The 19,361-nt window shown below is 43.7% G+C and overlaps 1 protein-coding gene and 1 pseudogene across 1 annotated transcript in view; one reads left to right on the top strand and one right to left on the bottom strand.

Annotated features, from left to right (window-relative positions):
• Positions 1-19,361, top strand: part of LOC124605773 (fatty acyl-CoA reductase wat-like) — a 267,768-nt gene that overhangs the window by 43,193 nt on the left and 205,214 nt on the right. The gene's annotated exons all lie outside the window — the stretch shown is intronic.
• On the bottom strand, positions 18,549-18,666 carry LOC124607702 (annotated as a pseudogene).

Here is a 19,361-nt window from a genome sequence, read left to right on the forward strand (position 1 = left end):
GAAGCGCTTTTTTTAGTCCGTGTTCTTACATTTCATGTCGGTCTTTTCCTCAGTCACGCCATTTACGGTATCGGCAGCTGATTTTCCTTCTTCCGCTAATAAATGTTGTGTTTCGAATGCAGTCCTGTTGCTGAGAACCTCAGTCACTGTCCTAAACTTCATGTTGCTGTTTTTGGAAGCGGGACTTAAATGAAAAAAAGTATAAGAAGAAAGTGTAACTGTTAGCTGCCGGCCGGTGTGGCCGTGCGGTTCGGGGCGCTTCAGTCTGGAACCGCGTGACCGCTACGGTCGCAGGTTCGAATCCTGCCTCGGGCATGGATGTGTGTGATGTCCTTAGGTTAGTTAGGTTTAAGTAGTTCTAAGTTCTAGAGGACTGATGACGACAGATGTTAAGTCCCATAGTGCTCAGAGCCATTTGAACCATCAGTTAGCTTTCTTTTTGTCGCTCACACATCTCTATTGCACCTGCAGTGTAAAATCAGTGATAATCAACACGTTAATCGTAGCATAATGTGATTCGGAGCATAAACAGACAGTGAAATGGATAAATTTGAAGAGATTTTTACATTGAGAGGACTAAGTATTTTTATCAAATTAGACAAAACATCCCAGTTGCTTCGTTACCTTTCGCATAAATGACAGTTTTACCGACGGCATCAAACAATAATCAGATGAAGGTTGATTTGAATATCACACCTGAGTTGACTGTGCTCTACTGGATAAGCTGTGTCCTTGCCGACCTACTATGTCTACATCTACGTACTGACATCGCAGACCATCATACGGTGCGTGGCGGAGGGTACCGTGTGTCACACTTAGTCATTTTCTTTCCTCTTCCGCTCGAAAATGGAGTGAGGAAAAAACGACTATCTATATGCCAGCGTACAAGCTCTAGTATCTCATATCTCCGTGGCCCGTGCGCGAAGGTACGTTGGCGACAGTGGAATCGGTCTGCAGTCAGCTTCAAACGCCACTTCTCTAAGCTTCCTCAACAATGTTCCACGAAGGAAACGACATCGTCCCTCCAAGGATTCCCATTTGCTTTTCTGAAGACCTCCTTAATATTTGAGTATTGTTCGGATCTACCAGTAACATATCATAACAGCCCGTCTTTGAATTGCTCCGATGTCTTCCATTAGTACGACCCAGTGGGGATCCCAAATGCTCGAGGAGTAGTCAAGAATGGGTCGTACTAGTGTCCTGTATGCGGTCTCCTTTACAGATGAACCACACTTTCCTAAATTTCTCCCAGTAAATCGAAGTCGACCATTAGCCGTCCCTGCTACTGTCCCTACATACTCGTTGCACTTCGTATTGCTTTGCAACATTAGGCCATGATATTTAAACGACGTGAATGAGTCAAGCGGCTCTCTACTAACCCCATATTCGAACATTACGGATTTGATTTCCCTACTCATCTGCGTTACTTTATATTTTTCTACATTTAGAGCATCACACGAATGAGAAATTTTGTCTAAATCGTCTTGTATCGTCCTACAGTCAGTCATGTCGATACCTTCCTGTACACCACTGAAACATCAGCAAACAGGCGCAGACTGCTGCTCACCCTGTGGGCCGTATCATTTATGTGTATAGGAAAGAACAGCGGTCCTATCACACTTCCCTGGGGCACTCCTGACAATGCCCTTCTCTCTGACGAACACGGTCCTGTTACTCAAGAAGTCCTCGAGTAGCATATCTTGGAACCTGTTACGTATGGTTCAAATGGCTCTCAGCACTATGGGACTTAACATCTGAGGTCATCAGTCCCCTAGAAATTAGAACTACATAAACCTAACTAACCTAAGGACATCACACACTTCCATGCCCGAGGCAGGATTCGAACCTGCGACCGTAGTGGTTGCGCGGTTCCAGACTGAAGCGCCCAGAAGCGCTCGGCCACTCTGTGGTACAGACTGCCTGAAGTTATACTTAGGCGTACAGTTACAGAACACGCGAGTAAGTATCTGAGACAGAAAAACGTGCACGAAATTTAAGAAATGTTCTACTACAAAAACGCAGAAGAAGCTAAATACGTTAACTTGCCGCTCTGTAGGTGTGTAACAGGCGACAGCTGGAGCTCTGAGCCTAGCCTGTGATGCTGGAGCTGATAAGACGGGAGTGGGGGTTCAAGATCAGCAATTTAACGCGCACTCAGTACCACTGCGTACTTGTACACGCACTTTTAATCGGAGGTAACAGTTGTCTCGAAATAAATAAAAGTCTTGAGTGAATGAACACTGAATCTTGGCATCAGAACTTAGCACTTAAGCAATTAAGCCTAAAAGCTGTCTCTTCAGTTTTTTGACGCCACATCAAATGACTAAGAGGTCGGAGTTTTGGTATGTTGTAACAATGGAATGAACTTACGATACAGATTTTGCTTATAATGATTCTGCCGTATCTCTTGTAGACTAGCGTTCTCTGCGTGGCCTAGCAGTGTTAGAGAGAGGCAAGAGATTTCAGAACAGGAAACAAGGCGGTCAGCCGATCCCTGGAAACAGGAGAAAGTGTTACGCATCACGTGATGTCGCAGACGAGATTCGGTTTCTCTGCCAACATCTACAGCGAAATATCGAAGTTCGTTTCGCGGTGGAACACGTAGGCAGCGCGAATTGTGTGTCTTGTCTCAGCACTGCATGCGTTATGTCAATTACCTCGTCAACCCGAGTACGAGGTACCTGACCGTGTGAAGATTTGTTGAAACTTCAATTTTTCACGGAGCTTCTTGTACTACTTGTCATTTTCCTATAACGTTAGCGTGAACAACAGTAACAACAAACTAAACATCTTAACGAATGTAAAATGTTAAAAACTGCCTCTGATAAACGGCTAAAAACTGATGACCTTAAAATACTGAGACGTGTTTGTTCTTTCATCCATGAAAGTTATTTACCTGTAAAAGTCTGCGCTTTTGCACGCACAATTTTTGAAGGTTAACGAATCAAGAGACCAACGAAGCACGGGCCACTCGGGAAACAATAACGTATGACAGATAGTTATGACCAGCAGATTCACAAGAGTTTACGTGAGGTATTATTTAACAAGAAGATAAAAATTTGATTGAAGCAGTATGTGTTTAGACATGAGTACTCACAAGGCCATATTTTTCATAATAAAGTTTGGTGTATTGTCGTACATTCTTCACTTATTCGTCATCGAAGTTATTTTAATTTAATCATTTTTTTCATTGAAGATAAACCACAAAGTGCGTTATTTCTGGTTCTAGTTTATTTAAAGAAGTTCTGTTTTTCACTCGATTATTTCTATGAGTCTTTTGTCATAACTGCTTCCTAAACTACGTACTGACCATGTTAGCTTTGCCTCCCTAACTACCGCGTTATGTTGCCTGCCCCCACCCTTTGCTCTACCATAATGCACGCAGTTTCTTTTTCAGCTCCACTGTATTTCTTATGGATGAGTTTTGAGGACTGTTTGCCCGTAAACATGCTTGCCGAGCGAGTATTTTACTCTGTATATGTAGTCTGCTGTCAAAATGCTGCAACGGAAGGCCAGTAACTTTGGCTGATTGCTGTAATCTTGTCTCACACGACAAATGAACGGTTGAGCTATCGTCTAGACGGTACACGTAAAGGTGACCAGCAGGGATGTAGCCTAATTACTACATACAAAAACTTTGTCGTTAGAAACAATGTGTTTAGATAGCGTGTTGGGATTTCAAAAAAATGGCTCTAAGCACTATGGGACTTAACATCTGACGTCATCAGTTCCCTTGACTTAGAACTACTTAAACCTAACTAACCTAATTACATCATACACACCCATGCCCGAGGCAGGATTCGAACCTGCGACCGTAGCAGCAGCGTGGTTCCGGACTCAAGCGCCTAGAACGGCTCGGCCACAGCGGCCGGCGTGTTGGGATTTGACACTAACTCTGATTCGAAATAATTTTTCTCCTATACATTATTTCGAGACCATTTAGGCATTTGTCTAAACATGTCTTTTCAAAATTATCCTGCCATATATATATTTGTTATGCCTAAGGAGAAGAAGAAGAAGAAGAAGAAGAAAAGTTGGGATTTTTTTAAAACTCTCATGTAAAAAAAAAGAGAACACTAATTTTAGAGAAATTGTTTCTACAGATATGCGTAGGATTGTTGATTTGTGCTATCTTACTAGTCGGGATTGGTTTACAAGTATAACGTACGTACTTAAAGTATCTTAACACCTTTTTAATGATTATCTGTATTTGAAATACACAATTTTGCATTGTTTCAGTACATTTTCTGAAGAAACATTTGTCTTAGTAATAACAGTCTCTTTTTTTATTATAATAAGTAAACGATTCCGAATGAAAAGAAAATGACACTAATGTTTTAATGTCTACAAATATTACGAATTATGTTACAAAGGCGATGGCTTCCTTTGAGAATTTCGTTGCTGATAATCTGTCTAGGAATGAGTGACATTATAGAACCATGATAGTGTGATGATTTGAAGTACATAGGATATCCCTAATTTAATCTAAAAAGACTGAATTCCATTCTACATCGCCCAGTCACATTAATGTGACCACCTGTAGAAAGCCTGAGTAACCACGTGTTGCACCGCGAACCTCTGCGAGACGTTTAGGAAGAGAGCCACTGAGGTTCTGGAAGGTATTGACAATGACGTGGAGTCATGCCGACTGCAGTGCCGAGGTCAGCTGCGCCAGGTTTATCGGTTGAGGACCCATGGCGTGTACGGCCTGATCGAGGTGGTCACTCAGATTCCCAACTTGGTGTAAAGTCGGGGAGTTTAATGGCCAGAGGAGTATGGTATGCTCATCCTCGTGGTCTTCGAACCACGTACGTACAATGCGAGCTGTATGACACGTCGCGTTGTCCTGCTGCTAAATGCCATCGTACCGAGGAAAAACAAACTGCCTGTGGGATGTACATGGTCCCAAGGGTGTAGATGTATACTTTTGTTGATCCATTATGCCTTCCGGAATGACAAGGCTACTCAGGGAATCCCGTGAAAACATTCACTAGAACATAACGCTCCATCCTCCGGCCTTTTGCAGAATGTTTGCCTTCAGACGTTCCGCGGCGTACACACCAACGGTCATCTATCCGATGGAGCACAAAAGAAATTCACCTAAAAGGGTCCCTAACGTCACTCACTGGGCGGTACTGGTGTGCCAATACCAGCCTTCATCGCTGATGATCAGCATGGGTGCACGAATCAGGGGGAGGCACAGACACAGCAACATTCGCTAAACGGTCGTTGAGGAGACCGTGTTGGTGGCCCCTTAGTCTATCTGGGCTGTCAGCAGCTCAGCAGTTGCACGTCTATTCTCCCGTACACATCTCTGGAGCCGTCATTCATCCTTTCACCACGGCCCGTGGTACACCACGGATGCTGCGAAGCCGGTTTTGGGTAGCGCCATTTTGCCAAGCAAGGTATACTTTAACCACGGCGTCACGCCAAGGTTTTACAGACTCAGTCATTTCGAAATACTTCCACCCTTGGCCCGAAAACCAATAACCATGCCATTGTGGACGTCAGATAAATGGCTTCGTTTTCGCATTTCGACAAAGACTGCACTGTTTGTCGCTTCTCCCCCCCCCCTCCCCCTCTTTTGCCCCCAGACATGCTTTATGTACCTTCTACGGCTAGTGCTGCCACTTGCGCCTGTGTTGGTTATTTCGGGTTCACATCGAACTTAGGGTGTCACGTTAATGTCACTGTTCACTGGACCGTGTACAATACTCGCATTTTCATTGCCTCATTTGTACTCCATTGAGTGAGGAGTGTTTCTATTTGCAGTGTGCTGCAGCACCATAAAGTGGAATCTATATTTCCTGGAGAGGCAGTAAATTCGTGTGCATTAATCCCCGTCTCCATCATTGTTTTCATATAGATGCTTGACTGAGCTAGGAATAGTTCAGCACACAGTCAAACAAGTGTTTGTTACAAATCGGTGTTTCATGTGTGCCATCTCAACACTCTCGAACTTTTTTCTAAACAATACTTTGCAACAAAAGAATCAAATGTTCAAATGTTCGTGAAATCTTATGGCACTTAACTGCTAAGGTCATCAGTCCCTAATCTTACACACTACTTAACCTAAATTATCCTAAGGACAAACACACACACCCATGCCCGAGGGAGGACTCGAACCTCCGCCGGGACCAGCCGCACAGTCCATGAATGCAGCGGCTAATCCCGCGTGGCTACTTTGCAACAAAAAAACTCATATTTCACTAGGCTTTAGAACGCTGCATCCCGGCTCCGGCACAGCTGAGTTGCTGTGACGTAATGGTGTATTGTCGAGGTGCAGCGACCATCTACTGCTGCCAACAGGGGGGCACTCGGCTGAGTCTTGTACATGCAGACCCAGCTGGCGAAGAACCAGGCGCCACGATCTGAGGTGACGCACAGGTTCTGCAACGTATACCGAGTCCCGAACTCTCATTGCACTGACATTCATCTACCTCTGCATCTGTATTCATAATTTATAAGCCATCGTTTTACTTGTGGCAGAGAATGCATAGCATCAGAATAATTTCCGCCTTTACTATCCTACTTTCGCATCTTATACGAGGAAAAAGGTAGTACGTGCCCCATTGTATACGTCTTTATGTCTGTAATTTTACCTTAGTCACCACCACTTGTATGTATGTTGGTGGCTGTACTCTGCTTTCCTAATCGAATTGGAAAATGAGTTCCCTTAACGACACTTCTCGTCAAGGGCAACTCCTTTCTCGTATCGTCTCTCACTGGAGACTGTTCAGCATCTCGGTGTTGCTGGCACGATGTAGCCATACTACAGATCTCAACAGAAGTGCCTGAAAGTATAATGCCATATATTTCACTTAACTATGTTACTACACAATATTGAGAAAATTGAAATTTACGTTATGTACTATGGCTCTGTTGATAAGAGTCGTAATAAAAATCAAAAGTTGTAAGAAATAATCGACAACCGGGCACAGTATTTTATTTTGCACGAAACGGGAATTTCAACTTTAAAAATACGTTGTGTGCGTGAAAACCTATCCATTACTTCGCTGACCACAATAAAGTGCTGGCTGCACACTGCGGCACACAGTCAAATTTTCGTTAATTTAAGGGCAGTATTCCTCACATTCATCGCCGTAAATGTTTATGATTGCTATTCTTTGCCGTGGTTTATGGAAGACTTCACTGATTTACTAGCGGCTTGAGGAGGAGGAGAGGGTGAGGTGGGGGAGTGTCGGCTTGTTTGTGTTTATGTTTACGTTCCCATGAGCCTGTGGCGTCCCGATTACTGAGGACAAGAGCCAAGCCGTCGTCGAGATAAAAACTGTTCGGGCGTTTAGCAAAGTCAATTTCTTCTCTAACTTTACGATTGTATAGTGATTCTGCTAAAACGCGAACTTCAACAAAATCTAAATGCTAACCGCATGTTTCGATATTTTTAGCTACAGCTTACTTCTGTGTTGTTTGAGGCACACGTGAGGTTTTTGCCCATTTAGACGTTCTTTAACTGCTCAGTCTGTCTCCCCTTTTGTACACCCTCTTTCTTGTCTAGAGGACGCAACACCACTACTACTGATGATTCTACAGTGGTTAAAAAGTGTGACCGATCATATCCGAAATATCCGCCGGACTGAAGGCCTAAACTTTTTTCAGGTAGTCATAAAATAAACGCTTAGACCAACCAAAACTGGTTCAGAAAAGTGTACATATGGGGGACACGTAGTGTAGTTAAAGGACGTCAGAAAGAGCACGAATGATGCGTGCGACTATGATAACCCAGCAAGTCACCTGTAGCACAACATAGTGAAATATGCGGTGAGGATAAAGACATTGCTAATAGAATTTTATCAAAAACACCATAGTAACGTAAACGGAAGTCAGAGAAGTTGTCCAGATTGGTAACACCTGAACAAATTTAATCTTTATATTACGCTGCCTGCGGCATGGTGTATACAGCATGCGTATACATTTACAGAAGTCTAATAGTGCGCCACAGAGTGCAGGCAGTTACCGGCAGAAGGTCTCAAAAAGTTGGTCGAAATGTCAGTTCGAAAGACTGGCAAGAAAAACGCCGTACCCGTTCTCAAGAACTTTAACATCACCGACAACGGCCGCTTCTCTTTTATTATCTTTCAACAATAACACTATTCTGAAACAGATTCATTGCCACAGTGTCGTCCAGCCTGTTATCATGTTGCAATTAGACATTATTGACCGACTCAGAACACGGCATGATTGCCTGGTGGTGACTGAATGGTTTCGCCTATTAGAGCCGTCATCCGGACGAGGAGTGCTTGAACAATGACGTGTCATAACGTCGCAAATGCAGCACAAAAATATGTATTCTTCCTAACTGATCGGAAGGTCACAGCCGTTACGCATCCATTGGCGATGAAATACACTATAGTTTTCAGGTCACAGAATGTCTGACTCATTCGAATTCCTGAAACGTCAAGTTTTTCGTTTGCCATATGAAGATCTCGATTATTACTTTGGTTAAAGAATTACAGTTATTCCTTCGCGAACGAATACCGAAACAACAGGAAACCTAATCATTACGTCCTGAAACGTGTTTCTGTTTGGTTTGTATCGAGCAGGGATGTTTTGTTTTATCTCTGCTCTGCTAATCTTAGTCATTCCTTTACTTCTTCATTTTTTCTTCTTATCACTGATCTTCATTATACGCTGCATGACTTATTACTCAGACTACCTGTCAACTTTCCATCATTGAATATATTGATGATTTTCGTCTATTTTTTTCTTTTTTTATGAATATCTGTTCTTCCCAGAAAAAGTTTGTTTTGGCTAATTAGTACTGTATGCGTTCGTGTACGTGTTTTAATTCGAATGCTGCCATATTTCTTTTCCACTCAGTTTATGGATAGGACCAAAAAACTCACTTGGACGTCTGCATTCTTTTTATTATTCTTACTTTTCTTCTTTTCCCTTTTTTATGGCTCTTCCTATTAAACAGCAAAGCTCTTGTCAATCTGAAGATAGCTTTCAACATCACAAAATTACACTCCTGGAAATGGAAAAAAGAACACATTGACACCGGTGTGTCAGACCCACCATACTTGCTCCGGACACTGCGAGAGGGCTGTACAAGCAATGATCACACGCACGGCACAGCGGACACACCAGGAACCGCGGTGTTGGCCGTCGAATGGCGCTAGCTGCGCAGCATTTGTGCACCGCCGCCGTCAGTGTCAGCCAGTTTGCCGTGGCATATGGAGCTCCATCGCAGCCTTTAACACTGGTAGCATGCCGCGACAGCGTGGACGTGAACCGTATGTGCAGTTGACGGACTTTGGGCGAGGGCGTATAGTGGGCATGCGGGAGGCCGGGTGGACGTACAGCCGAATTGCTCAACATGTGGGGCGTGAGGTCTCCACAGTACATCGATGTTGTCGCCAGTGGTCTGCGGAAGGTGCACGTGTCCGTCGACCTGGGACCGGACCGCAGCGACGCACGGATGCACGCCAAGACCGTAGGATCCTACGCAGTGCCGTAGGGGACCGCACCGCCACTTCCCAGCAAATTAGGGACACTGTTGCTCCTGGGGTATCGGCGAGGACCATTCGCAACCGTCTCCATGAAGCTGGGCTACGGTCCCGCACACCGTTAGGCCGTCTTCCGCCCACGCCCCAACATCGTGCAGACCGCCTCCAGTGGTGTCGCGACAGGCGTGAATGGAGGGACGAATGGAGACGTGTCGTCTTCAGCGATGAGAGTCGCTTCTGCCTTGGTGCCAATGATGGTCGTATGCGTGTTTGGCGCCGTGCAGGTGAGCGCCACCATCAGGACTGCATACGACCGAGGCACACAGGGCCAACACCCGGCATCATGGTGTGGGGAGCGATCTCCTACACTGGCCGTACACCACTGGTGATCGTTGAGGGGACACTGAATAGTGCATGGTACATCCAAACCGTCATCGAACCCATCGTTCTACCATTCCTAGACCGGCAAGGGAACTTGCTGTTCCAACAGGACAATGCACGTCCGCATGTATCCCGTGCCACCCAACGTGCTCTAGAAGGTGTAAGTCAACTACCCTGGCCAGCAAGATCTCCGGATCTGTCCCCCATTGAGCATGTTTGGGACTGGATGAAGCGTCGTCTCACACGGTCTGCACGTCCAGCACGAACGCTGGTCCAACTGAGGCGCCAGGTGGAAATGGCATGGCAAGCCGTTCCACAGGACTACATCCAGCATCTCTACGATCGTCTCCATGGGAGAATAGCAGCCTGCATTGCTGCAAAAGGTGGATATACACTGTACTAGTGCCGACATTGTGCATGCACTGTTGCCTGTGTCTATGTGCCTGTGGTTCTGTCAGTGTGATCATGTGATGTATCTGACCCCAGGAATGTGTCAATAAAGTTTTCCCTTCCTGGGACAATGAATTCACGGTGTTCTTATTTCAATTTCCAGGAGTGTATATTGAGAACAGACGTACACAGAGGTGACAAAAGTCTTGGGATACCTCCTAACACCGCCTCGGACATCCTTTTGCCCAGCGTAGTTCAGTAACTCGACGTAGTATGGACTCACTGGTCGTTGACAGTCTCCTGCAGAAATATTGAGCCTTCTTGCCTCCTCAGCCGTCCATAATTGTGAAAGTGTTCCCAGCGCAGAATTTTGTGCACGAACTGAGCTCTCGTTCATATTCTGTAAATGTTCTATGGGATTCACGTTGCGCGATCTGGGTGACCAAATAATTCGCTCAAACTGTCCAGAATGTTCTTCAAACCAATCACGAACATTCTGGACGGTGACATGGCGCATTTTCATCCATAAAAATACCATCGTTGTTCGGGGACTTGAAGTCCACGAACGCAGATGGTCTCCAAGTAGCAGAACATAACTATTTCCAGTCAATGATCGGTACAGTTGTAAAGCTTGCACAAAGCCTTTTTCACAAATTGGGTCCATGGCTTCGTGGGGTCTGCGCCATATTCGAACCATACGGTCAGCTCGTACCAACAGAAATCGGGACTCATCAGACCAGGCCACGGTTTTCCTCTTCTAGGGTCTAACAGATATGGTCACGATGCCAGGAGAGGCAGGCAATGCGGGCAATGTCGCGCTGTTAGCAAAGGCACTTGCGTCAGTCGTCTCCAGCCATAACCCATGAACGCCAAATTTCGCAACACTGTCCTAACGGATAAGTTCGTTCAGCGTCTCTCATTTTCTCGCAGTGTTGTTTGTCTGTTAACAATGAAAACACTAAGCAAAAGCCGCTGCTTTCGATCGTTAAGTGAAGACCGTCGGCCATTGCCTTTACCGTGGTGAGACGTGATGCCGGAAGTTTGGTATTCTCGGCACACTTGACGCTATGGATCTCGGATTAATGAATTTCCTAACGATTTCCGAAATGGAATGTCCCAAACGTGTAGCTCCAACTAATATTCAGCTTTCAAAGTCTATCAGTTCCCGCCGTCCGGCTCTAATCACCGAAGTACAAATGACAGCTCAGTCAGTGCACTGTCCTTTTATACCTTGTGTTCGCAATACAACCGACATCTGTGTATGTGTATATCGGTATCACGTGACATTGTCACTTCGGTGTCATTTAGCTGCTTTGTTAGTCTTTTCCTCTACACTCAGATCGAAGTACTAGTGACTTATCAGCAATGTACACTACAACACACTTTACAATAAAATTTTACCAAGCGTTAAATAATACTAAGAGTTAAAGACAGATCAAGAATAGGCCTCTAAAAATGGAAGAGTTTTATCCGTGGTTCCAAAAATACGGAGTTGTATGTACAAAGAAACACATTTTCGCGCACATGATGTCGAACTGAAGCCCCATTGAAAGTACGCAGAATATCTTACATTATGAAATACTGTTGACTCGATCTTTGCTGTTACTACGATTTCTGCTACGCGTATGGAAAGTAAAACTCAGACAGCATACACAGTCTGGACTTCAAAATCCCTTACTGTAGGAACGCAGGTTCCCCTTTCGATTTGTGTGCCCTAGAGATTGATCAGAGAGAGATACCTCCAGAGCTGATGTGCAGCTATAAAGGAATTAAGTCATCTACTGTTTTTAAAACGACCATACCGGAATTAATGTGGAACCAAACATGCGCCATTTCGCTATGTTGTCAATAAAAATTTCTTTCAGAAAACTACTCCTTTCAAAACCTACACGTTTTTCATTCTGAAGTTGATTACATCGTCCACCAGTAAGATCAGAAGGGATTATATTTAAAATATTGTGTTAGCAATCTTCATTCGATCGAATACGAAAAAAAGTGTTTTTCCACGGACCGGTTTACCAAGCTACAGTTCCGCAGCGCGTTATTTTCTAACCTGTTTTTCGTATAATACAACCCACATTCCACTTCGTCTTTCACTTTTTACCATCTAATGGTCGAGGGAAACCAGTCCCAGAATCTGGTAATTCCGTCAATGTTCAGCGTTTCCTTGCCTGTGGAAGATTATAAGCACCTTGCTATAAATTGAACATGCACGCAAAACGTACTTTAACTAATGGTAAATTAAATTATTTTCTTACGCTGTTGTGATACCTGTATGAAGTAACTGTCAGCAACAAACAAAGCCTTTCGCTTGTTTATCCATTTATAAAGCCCGTTTATTCGCATCGCTGATACTTGATGAAAATGTCAACGGGTTGTTGATGTAATGGTATGGAAAATGTCTGTTCCACCTGCGGATTAATTATACACACATCAACAACAGTTTTGTATCACCCCTTCATGTCGATGTTCGTGGCTCATTAAACAAAAATTGGCTCCGAGGCAGGCGCATATCCCCAAATAAAATAAAGAAATTGTGTAACAGCATAATTGTATGTTTTCTATTGAGGGTTTTTCACAACACTCTTGAACAGCGTCAGTATGTTGTGGAACGTTCCCTTGCTCGGATGCAAGCTTGAATTCGTCGTGGGGTACCATCGGTGAGATCGCCAACCTAGCCCTGGTCCAAATGGTCCGAGTCTTCAACGGCGATTATGCTTAAGTCGCGTAGAGTAACTGGTCGCTGTTGACGTCCAGAAACAGTTCATTTCAATCGGTCCCACACATACTCGTATTCGACTGGGATCATCTCCGGAGAACAAGCAGGCCACTCCCATCTGTTGATCCTAGAACGCTGAAGAAACAGCTTCACGCGAACAGCACAGAGAGCACGCGAGTTATCATCCATCAAGCTGAAATTGTCACCAAAATGTTGACGGTACGGTTCTACTGTTGTTTGAAGAATCTCATCCCTCAACCGTGGAACAGTGAAATTGCCCTCAACGACCATGAAGGATGTTCGGCGGACTTGTGTAATGGTTATTCCATATCCCCATTTCGTCACCACCTTGTAGCACATGTGGAACACAGTGATGGATGCATTCGATATTACCGGATTGTCACCAATCACGTTGTCTAGCATCCTACGTCCTCAATTATTTGCTGGGTGTATTCCAATCTCTGTCTTCCTGTACAGTTTCTACCCTCTACAACTCCCTCTGGACCACGGAAGTTATCCCCTGATGTCGTAGCAGATGTCCTATATCCTGTCCCTTCTTCTTGTCATTGTTTTCCATATGTTCCTTTCCTCGCTAATTTTGCGGAGAACTTCCTCATTCCTTAACTTATAAGTCCACACAGTTGTCAACATCCTTCTATTAGCACCATATCTCACAGGCTTCGATTCTCTTCTGTTCAGGTTTTCCCACAGTCCATGTTTCACTACCATACAATGCTGTGCTCCAAACGTACATTCTCCGATATTTCTTCGTCAAATTAAGATGTATGTTTGATAGTAGCAGACTTCTCTTGGCTAGGAACGACCATATTGTCAGTGATAGTCCGATTTTTATATCCTCTTTGTTCCGTCCGTCATTTTGCTGCCTAGGTGGTGGAATTCGCTAACTTCGTCTACTTTGTGAGTCCCAATTCTCATGTTCAGTTCCTCGCTGTTCTCATTTCCGCTACTTCTCATTACTTCCGTCAGTTTTCAATCTACTCATAATCCATATTCTGTATTCATTAGACTGATCATTCCATTCACTACATCCTTTAATTTTACTTCGATTTCACTGAGCATAACAATGTCATTAGCGAATCTTATCATTGATATCCTTTCACTTTGAATTTTAATCCCACTCTTGAACCTTCGTTTTATTTCCGTCATTGCTTCTTCGATGCACAGATTGAGCAGTAGGTGCGAAAGACTACACCCCTGTCTTACACCATTTTTAATCCGAGTACTTCTTTCTTAGTCTTCTAGTTTTATTGTTCTCTCTTGGTTCTTGCACGTATTGCGTATTGCCCTTCTGTCCCTTTAGCTTACCCTAATTTTTTCCAGAATTTCGAACATCTTACAACATTTTACACTGTCGAACGCTTTTTCAAGTCGACAAATCGAGCGAAAGCGTCTTGATTTTTCAATCTTGCTTCGGTTATCAACAGCAACGTCGGAATTGTCCTCTGGTATTTTTACCTTTCCTAAATCTAAACTAATCATCATCTAACACCCTCAGTTTTCTTTTCCATTCTTCTATATACTATTATTGTCAGCAACTTGGACGCATGAGGCGTTAAGCTGATTTGCCGATAACTCTCGCTTTTATTGGTTCTTCCTATTTTCGGAATTGTGTGGATGATGTTTTCCCGAAAGTCCGATGGTATGTCACCGGTCTCATACATTCTACACACCACCGCAATTGTGGTTTTGTTGCCAGCTCCCCGATGATTTTAGAAATTCTGATGGATTTTTGTCTATTCTTTCTCTCTTAATTGATATCAAGACTTCCAAAGCTCTTTTAAATTCTGGGGTCCTGCCTCTTCCCCGTCGAATCCTGTTTCTTCTTCTATCATGTCATCAGACAAGTGTTCCCCTCGCAGAGGCCTTCAGTGTTCTCTCTCCACCTATCCACTCTCTCCACTACATCTAACAGTGGAATTCACAGTTAACTCTTAATGTTACCACCCTTGATATTAATTTCACCGAAGATTGCTTTGACATTCCTGTACGCTGAATCCGTCCTTCCGACACTCATTTCTTTTCCGATTTCTTCGCATTTTTCATGCAACCATTTTGCCGTAGCTCCCTTACACTTCCTATTTATTTCGTTCCTAAGTGACATGTATCTCTACAGTAGTGAATTCTGCTGAACATTTTTGTACTTTCTACTTTCATCGATCAACTGAAGTATTTCTTCTGTTATCCATGCTTTCTTCGCAGTTGCCTTCCTTGTATCTACGGATTTCTTTCCAACTTCTGTGATTGCCCTTTACTGTTCTGCTGTACCTCTTACTGAGCTATTCATTACTATAGGATCTATAGCCTCAGAAAACTTCAAGTGTCTCTCTCTTCACTTCTTAGTACCTCCGTATACCATTTCAATGAGCATTGACTCTTTCTGACTAGTCTCTCAAACTTCAGCCTACTCTTCATCGTTACTAAATTGTGATCTGAGTCTATATGTGCTCATGGGTAAGCCTTAGATGGAATCTAAATGAAATCTTCGCGGCCTCTTCCAAGTATACCTCCTCCTTATGTGATTCTTGAACAGAGTATTCGTTATTACTAACTGATATTTCTCCTCTCTCTTCCCTACTACCAAGCCCATATTCTCCCGTAACCCTATCTTCTACTTCCTCCCCTGCAACCGCATTCCAATCCCCCATGATTATTAGATATTCATCTCTCTTTGCGTACTGAAATCCCGGTCAGTATCCGCATACACTTTCTCTGTCTCTTCATCCTCAGCCTGCGAAGTCGGCATGTTTACCTTAATTATTGCTGTCGGCGTTGGTTTACTGTCGATTCTGATGAGAACAACCCTATCACTGAATTGTTGACAGTAACTCACTCTCTCCTTTCCGTCCTACTCATAACGAGTCCCACTGTTATACCATTTTCTTTTGCTGTTGACATACTCATCTGATCAGAAATTCTTGTCTTCTTTCCATTTCACTTCACTGACCCCCGCTCTATCTAAACTGAGCCGCTGCATTTCCCTTACAAGATTTTCTAGCTTAACTACCAAGTTCAGCATTCTGACATTCTATGCCCCAACTCGTAGAACGTTAGACTTGCGTTGGTTATTCAATCCTTCTCTCATGGTCATCTGCCCCTTGGCAGTCTTCTCCCAGATATCCGAATGGAGGCTAGTCCGGAATGTTTTGCCAGTGTAGAGATCATTATGACACTTCTTTCAGTACAGGTCACATGTCCTGTGGATACAAATTATGCATCTTTAATGCAGTGGTTTCCATTGCCTTCTGCACCCTCATATAGGCGATCATTGCTGATTCTTCCGGCTTTTAGGGACAGTTTTCCGCCTCAAGGGCAAAGAAGTGCCCTGAACTTCAGTCCGCTCCTCCTACCCTTTGACAAAGCCGTTGGCATGGTACCACTAGATCAGAGTTTCGGCCTGGAACCTCTGTTCTACATGATTTCTTGACTATCTGTGACAGTGTCCGTTTGTAGTCTACGACTTGTGTTGACTGTGGTCATAGGGAATGGAGATTCGCATCATGCAATCGTCGCATAACATACTGATGCAGCACGTGACGTCCTGAAGCCTCTTCGAACGTCGAATTCATTTATGGAACACTCATTCCACGGTGCCTTTGACTCAACACTCACAGATACCGATAATCCTGTGCAGCTGTCGAACGAGGACGACTTGTGTACCTTAAGTCCTCGACGTAACCTGTCACTTGGAACCGATTCCATGTTCGCACAACATCACTTTCGCTCCTGTGCACGCATCGAGCAAATGGCCTGGTTGACAAACCACCCGAGAGTAACGTAATGATGCAGGCTCCAACTTTGATGGCGACGGTCTTTCGTGGCAGGATGGAATTTCACTCTACTCTTCCAAATACGTCTCACGCGTTTCAGCAAGTGCTTTACTTTCCACTGCAAGGCTGTAATCTGTTCAAATGCGGCATTCTACTTGTACGCAGAGCTCATTGTAACTGTGTGTGTGCTTACAAATGGCGTAAGGGGTGACCTCCTGATCAATACAGGAGCAGTTACAGTAGCGACACACCTGCATGCTATAACGGACTGATGCAAACTTTTGTTGGTTGTGTAAACAGCAGCCCCAGTCTCCGAAGTGGTCACAATTCTGAAGTAGTAGTTCCATTTAACACTTAGGATCAGATGGATTAAACATACAGCAAACTGTCCTACAGGTGTTTGCACTGCGTGCTAGTTCGGAAGGAAGGAAAGAAGTTTAGAGTTCAACGTCCCCGTCAACATTTACATCATTAGAGACGGAGAACAAACTCGGAATGTTTCAAGGAAAGGGAATGAAATCGGCCTTATTCTTTGAAAGGGACCATCCCGACATTTGCGTGGAGTGATTTAACTAAATCACGGAACACCTGAATTTGGATGACCAGACGCAGATCCGAACGGTTGGCTCCCCGAATGGAAGTCCAATGTGCTAACCACTGAGCCACCTCGCTCGGTGCTAATTCGGTGAGACAGAAAGGATTTGTCACCCGCGCTCTGAAGATTCGATGGCAGCATTCTGATCAAAGTACTATGGCAGATCAATGATAGTTGAGCAAAAGTGCACTGAGTTAGCAGGAGTAGCTACAGGGAGCCCATACTGTGAAGTGATTCGCGTAGCAGAGTTCAGCTCCTGAAATAACTGAAATTTCTAGATATACTTACAGATACCAGAGCCATTCACGGATTCGATAAAACTAAATAGTATTTCTAGACTTTATATTCGTTTAAGAATACAAAGAAAAAAGTCATATTGCTCCCAGGCTAATACAAATCTTTTGATCAGACGCTTCTTTGGTAGCCTGTGTGTCAGTTTAGCTGCGTATTTTATCAAGAAGCTTATCATTTTGCCTCCAGACACCTTTCCACCAGGAATTGAACCGGAACTCTCCGTGTTAATGGCCAACTTCGGTAACCGCTAGAACACGGAAAGTGATTAGCAAACTAGAGAACTACGTCTGTATCATTAACGATAAACAAACTTCTTTTTAGAATATTACGCATCTTTATCTTTTCGTTTTTTCATGGTATTGTAATCGAGTTTCAGGTAGCCTTATTATTTCTTAAAATGTGTTATCTTGAAACACAGCATGAAAGACCTAAATTGTTGTGTGAATTCGTAGTGTTACACTGTCTTTGGACATCAATACAATAAATGTAGTCAGTGTGGGCACCACAGACAGTTGAACTATCAGCCTTGAACCATGTTGGTGTAAGAACCTATGTTTTGTTATGTAGCCACGTGTGTAACAATTCCGTCTGATTTTGTAAATGTATAATCTCCAACAGGCAGGATTAAAAATACTGTTATAATCGTCGAAACGAATTCAGTTTTCCATAACCGATAAATGTTTCAGATAACGAAATACGAAGTAAATTATTGGAAAACTGAAATAGGTAATAAAAAGGAAAGCACTCCGTCTTCAGGCCACGAGAGGCCTCGGTGGAGGATGCGGACAGGAGGGGCGTGGGGTCATCACACCGCTCTCCCGGTCGTAAGATGGTATTCTTGACCGAAGCCGCTAGTATTCGGTCGAGCAGCTCCTCAATTGGCATCACGAGGCTGAGTGCACCCCGAAAAATGGCAACAGCGCATGGCGGCCTGGATGGTCACCCATCCAAGTGCCGACCACGCCCGACAGCGCTTAACTTCGGTGATCTCACGGGAACCGGTGTATCCACTGCGGCAAGGCCGTTCCTGAAAAAAAAGTAATAACGTGGTAATATAGTCTCATGTTCACAATTATAACCATTGCCCATAATGCGTTAAACCAACACAAAAATCAGTGACAAAAAAACTGTCACCTTCATAACACAGTTCTCAAATTAATCAGAAGTTGTCATACATACGAAAAGCTGTTGTATTAAGCGCTGGGTAACTGGTAAAGACTTAACAGTAACAGCTGTTGTATGAAAGTGCCATAGTTATTGTAACAGCAGGTAACAAACAGTCATTCCATAATGATATTTCGTCCAAGGAGTCACAGTGGCTAAGACGATATTATTGATATCACTAACAGTTCTCTTCGCATCTCCATTCGGCGACTCTTATTTGGAAAGCATATGTTTTTTTATAAAAAAAATCGCGATGTACTGAATACCTGGTTGGTTCCTTCAATTATGTGACTGTTAATTCCTTCGTCTAACGTTTTCAACCAAATTAATACCGCGTCCTTAACCATGTTTACGTCCATATTCCCTTATTTTATAAGTGTACGAGTGACCTCGGTTACCAGTCTCTTGACTTCGAAATTCACTTTTATCCTATTTTACAAGTTGTAGAGTAAGGGAAAAGTTCTGTCATACGTCTGCCGTTTCATTATAAGGTCATTTTGCTCCTTCAAGCACTGTTTTGTTGACTGGTTTGTATTACTTGGTTTCGTGTTTATAAATAC

The sequence above is a fragment of the Schistocerca americana genome, chromosome 3, assembly GCF_021461395.2.
Source record: "Schistocerca americana isolate TAMUIC-IGC-003095 chromosome 3, iqSchAmer2.1, whole genome shotgun sequence".
In the NCBI taxonomy this organism is placed as follows: Eukaryota; Metazoa; Arthropoda; class Insecta; order Orthoptera; family Acrididae; genus Schistocerca; species Schistocerca americana.